Here is a 5,287-nt window from a genome sequence, read left to right on the forward strand (position 1 = left end):
CCCGTAATGAGTTCATCATCCATTTGGATAATTCTGCAACACTACCCGTAGCATTTCGATCGAAAGGCTACTAATGGGTGGTTGCCGAAGCATTGACAGGGTCAAACATTTTTATTGGTGTATCCATTGAATGAAGTATCTCGTAACTTCATTTCTTTTCAAAATATTTCAAAGATCAAATATTTTCAAGTTTATTTGTGGTCTCATCTATGGGATGACCTCGTGAATTTTATTATACTTTGAACGGTGATAGTTCAAGTAGCTTTATAAATGATATAAGTGTGGGGAAGTATTGGTAACTTCATTCCTTGTTTTTACTTATATCTAGTAAGTAATTATCTTACACACGATAAAGATTGTAGTAAGTATCCATTAGATACTGGTATTATTGTTATCACTACATATTATCTTGCGAGCTGTAAGGCTCACTCTTGCTTTATTTCTTCATCACACAACAACAGTTAGGAGAGATGGCCAGACTCCAGCAGACCCAGCGCAAGCGCGTGGGAAGCGTCCCGCGTCTTCCCGCTGATATTGTAGCTGCTATAGCTGCAGAGGTAGATCCATTGTAGTTTAGACCATCTACTTTTGAGAATCAAATTATGTATAATTATAACTTGTGGCAGATAATGGCAATTAACTGTAAATTATCAAGTAATCATTTTGGGTTGTAATAATTTTAAATTGTGGATTCAAAGACTTGTACTTATTTCAATTTCATCTCTGAGACTATAACGGGTTGTGGTGTGTGTTAGTGTGGGGTCACAGCATGAGGTTATTTATTATTAATTAAGGGAAGTGATATTGTGGAAAGAAGGACCGTGACAACCCGGATCCCCGACCCCGGATCTGGGGGTGTTACATCCACCTCCAGACCCTTGTTAGAGACCTTATGCCCAAGAATAATGCCTTCACGCACCATAAAATGACATTTCTCCCAATTGAGCACCAAATTAGTTTCCATGCATCTTTTGAGTACATCGCGCAGATTATTCAAACATTCATCATATGAATGTCCAAAGACGGAGAAGTCGTCCATGAACACTTCGACATTATTTCCAATCATGTCAGAGAATATAGCCATCATACATCTCTGAAAAGTGGCCGGGGCGCCACATAACCCAAACGAAACTCTGCGAAAAGCAAACGTGCCAAATGGACAAGTGAAGGTAGTCTTTTCCTGATCCTCTAGTGCAATACAAATCTGATTATACCCTGAATAACCATCCAAAAGACAAAAATACTCATGACCCGCCAACCTGTCAAGCATCTGATCAATAAATGGAAGAGGGAAGTGATCCTTCCTTGTGGCTTTGTTCAATTTTCTATAATCCATGCATACTCTCCATCTTGTAACTGTTCGAGTGGGGATGAGCTCATTCTTTTCATTTGCGACCACAGTGATACCTCCTTTCTTAGGTACACATTGTACGGGGCTCACCCACGAGCTGTCAGAAATAGGATAAATGATGCCTGCATCCAGCCATTTCAGAATTTCTTTCTTCACTACCTCCTTCATGATGGGATTCCTTCTTCGCTGCTGTTCCACAGTTGGCTTACTACCTTCCTCTAGCAGAATTTTATGCATACAATATGAAGGACTTATCCCCTTGATGTCTGCTATGGTCCATCCTATAGCCGATTTGAATTCTCTCAAAATCCTTAAGAGCTTGTCTTCCTCACTACCTGAAAGGTCAGATGAAATAATAACAGGTAACGTAGATGAATCACCTAAAAAAGCATACCTCAAGTGTTCAGGTAATGGCTTGAGCTCCAAGGTAGGTGCTTCCTCTATTGATGGTTTGAGCTTTCCTTCAGCATTCTTAAGGTCAGAAGTACCAAGAGATTCAAATGGTATGTCCAGCTTTCGCTTCCAGGGAGAAGCGTTCAGATATTGTAATTGCTCGTTGCCATCTTCATCATCGCTGTCAAAATCCCCCACTAAGGCCTTTTCCAATGCATCAGACATTAGCATGCGATCGAGTTCCGAAGTAACCGCAGAATCAATCACATCCAATTTTAAGCACTCCTCATCTTCTGTAGGGAATTTCATTGCCTTGAATACGTTGAAGGTCACATCCTGATCTTGGACCCGCATAGTAAGTTCACCTTTTTGCACATCTATCAAGTTACGGCCAGTAGCCAAGAAAGGCCTTCCCAAGATTATGGGAATCTTCTTATCTTCCTCAAAATCCAAAATAACAAAATCTGCAGGAAAGAAGAGCTTATCCACCTTGACGAGCACATCCTCCACTATGCCCCTTGGGTAAGTAATGGAACGATCAGCCAATTGTAGCGACATGTATGTGGGTTTTGGATCAGGCAGATCCAGCTATTTAAAGATCGACAATGGCATCAGATTAATGCTTGCTCCCAAATCACAAAGGCACTTGTCAAAAGTCAGATTGCCAATGGTGCAAGGAATGGTGAAGCTTCCTGGATCTTTCAGTTTTGGTGGTAACTTTTGCTGCAGAACAGCGCTGCATTCTTCCGTGAGAGCAACGGTTTCAAGGTCATCCAGTTTCACCTTCCTTGAAAGAATAGTCTTCATAAACTTCGCATAACTAGGCATTTGTTCCAGAGCCTCAGCGAAAGGTATATTGATGTGAAGTTTCTTGAACACGTCCAGAAACTTCCCAAACTGTCTATCCAGCTTTTGTTGCTGCAATCTCTTAGGAAAATGTGGTGGAGGATAGAGCTGTTTCTCCCCTGTATTAACCTCAGGCAGAGTGTGTTCAACAGTAGTCTTCCTTGGTTCCGCCGCTTTCTCCTTTTGCTTAGATTCTTCATCTCTAATTTCAGCTTCTCCTTCTTTTGCCTTTTCAGCATCAGCAATTTTTCCAGACCTTAAGGTAATAGCCTTGACTTGCTCTTTAGCTTCCTTCCTGCCTGGTAGTTCCGTGTCACTGGGAAGAGTGCCAGGTTGACGATTGAGCACTGCATTGGCTAATTGACCGATTTGATTTTCCAAGGTCTTGATAGAAACCGCCTGACTCTTGCACAACAGCTTAAGTTCCTCAAAATCAGCACTAGTAGGTGCAGCTGTACTTCCCTGTTGAGGATATGATTGCCTTGTAGCATACTGCTGTGGTTGCTGGAATCCAGGTGGGTTAAACTGTTTACTCACTCCTTGCTGATATGGTGGCTGAATAGCATTCTGATTATTCCCCCAGCTGAAATTTGGATGATTTCTGTTGTTAGGATGATAGGTCGCTGGCATAGGCTGCTATTGTCGCTGATAGTTATTCACATACTGAACAGATTCGTTGACAAGAGAACACTGATCCGTAGTATGAGAACCTGCACAAAGCTCACAAACCATAGCTATTTGATTAACTCCATATGTAGCTAGAGAATCAACCTTTATTGATAGCGCTTGGAGCTGGGCTGCAATAGCGGTGGCTGCATCAACTTCCAGAATACCTGCTACCTTGCCTGACGTCATCCTCTGAGTTGGGTTTTGATGCTCATTTGCAGCCATCGTCTCTATAAGATTATACGCCTCAGTATAGCTTTTAGCCCATAAGGCGCCTCCAGCTGCTGCATCAAGCATGGGCCGAGATTGGGCCCCCAAACCATTATAGAAACCAGTGATCACCATCCAATCCGGCATTCCATGATGTGGACATTTTCTCAACATTTCCTTGTAGCGTTCCCAAGCCTCGCACATAGATTCTGTAGGTTGCTGCGCAAACTGAGTAAGAGCACTCCTCACTGGACATAAAACTTCACCAGAAACTTTTGCACAAGATCTTGCCACGTAGTGATGGACCCCGCTGGTTCAGAATGTAACCAGTCTTTAGCCTTGTCCATCAGTGAGAATGGGAAAAGCCTCAACTTGGTAGCCTCATCAGTCACACCATTGTACTTAAAAGTGCTGCAGATCTCGACCAATTCCTTATGTGCATGTTGGGGTCTTCAGTTGCCGCTCCTCCAAAAGAAACAGAATTTTGCACCATCTGAATAGTTCCCGGCTTGATTTCAAAGGTGTTAGCTTGAATAGCCGGATGAAGGATGCTTGACTGAATGTCATCAATTTTAGGCCGAGAAAAATCCATAAGAGCTGGATCAGGTTGAACAATACGATCTCCCATGTTTACTGGTTCTTTCTGCTCAGTTCCTGAATCCGAATCCTCAAAATCTAACTTCTCCGGAATATCAAGAACTTCGTCTGTCTCCTCAGCTGTATCCAAAGTCCTCTTGCGAGCACGAGAACGAGTTTGCATAAACGCTTGCTAAAGTACCTGAAACACAACCGGAAAAAATAAGTAACTACTACGTCCTAATCACTGAGTCCTAATGACCAATGATGGTAAGTACATAAACTAAACAAATACGCCGAGTCCCCGGCAGCGGCGCCAAAAACTTGTTAGGGCTAAAATACGCACTAATATTCACGCAAGTATACGCGTTCGCAAGTAATATAGAATACTTTCTAGTTCGTTCCCACAGAGACTCAGACTAAATTATTGTCTAATAAACTCACTCACCAATGTATGATTACTTCTCAATGTTAAGATACTAAAACTTAAAATTGTTGATTAAATATTAACTATAATTAACTACCTAATTAATCACTTAACTAACACTTCAATTTATCAATAATAAAACACTCATGAGATCACAACTTCATTATTACTTCCTTCTATAGCCATTGTTATTACCTTTAGCATGTGACAGTGATGATATTAATCGAATAACACGAAACTGATAAAAGCCAACTTTCATTGTACTAATACCATTCTACCAAGCATCCACAATTAAGATAGAAGTTGAATAGTCATCAATTATGTTGAGTTCCTATATATCTACAGAAATTGACAACACAACGATTTAAGCGCAAGTTATTCCTTTTGATTACATAGGGCAAATAAAACTGTTAGAGTTACCCACTAATCATATACAACGTACATGAACCTATGCTAGTATGGCAAGTTCTAAATCTCAAGATCCACCGTCGCTTCACAAGAGATTAACACCCTATCTTATATGTTCGTGACGCACATAAGACGAATACGCACAACCAATACTAGATATCATACAATCATCACATACTAAAGTATTAAACAATTAACTAAGGAATTCCATAATAAATCCATTGCAACCCCATGATCACGATTAGCCCATACTAGCACTTATCGTCATCATGGGTTCATATGAAATCATGATAAACAAACACAAGAAAATAATAACTAAACTAATTATAATAAAACAGAGTACGTCACAAGAGTAAATAAGTTCAAAGCAAGAAAACTAGCATCCAATGTTACAACGAAACAAGAATCAC

The 5,287-nt window shown here is 40.7% G+C and overlaps 1 non-coding gene across 1 annotated transcript; it reads left to right on the plus strand.

Moving 5' to 3' along the window:
• Positions 1 to 3,611: 3,611 nt before the first annotated feature.
• On the plus strand, positions 3,612 to 3,716 carry LOC141709856 (small nucleolar RNA R71). The gene has a single exon (XR_012570412.1). It is a non-coding gene; the product is annotated as a small nucleolar RNA R71 (small nucleolar RNA).
• Positions 3,717 to 5,287: the final 1,571 nt, after the last annotated feature.

Source organism: Apium graveolens, chromosome 2 (genome assembly GCF_009905375.1).
Source record: "Apium graveolens cultivar Ventura chromosome 2, ASM990537v1, whole genome shotgun sequence".
NCBI lineage: Eukaryota > Viridiplantae > Streptophyta > Magnoliopsida > Apiales > Apiaceae > Apium > Apium graveolens.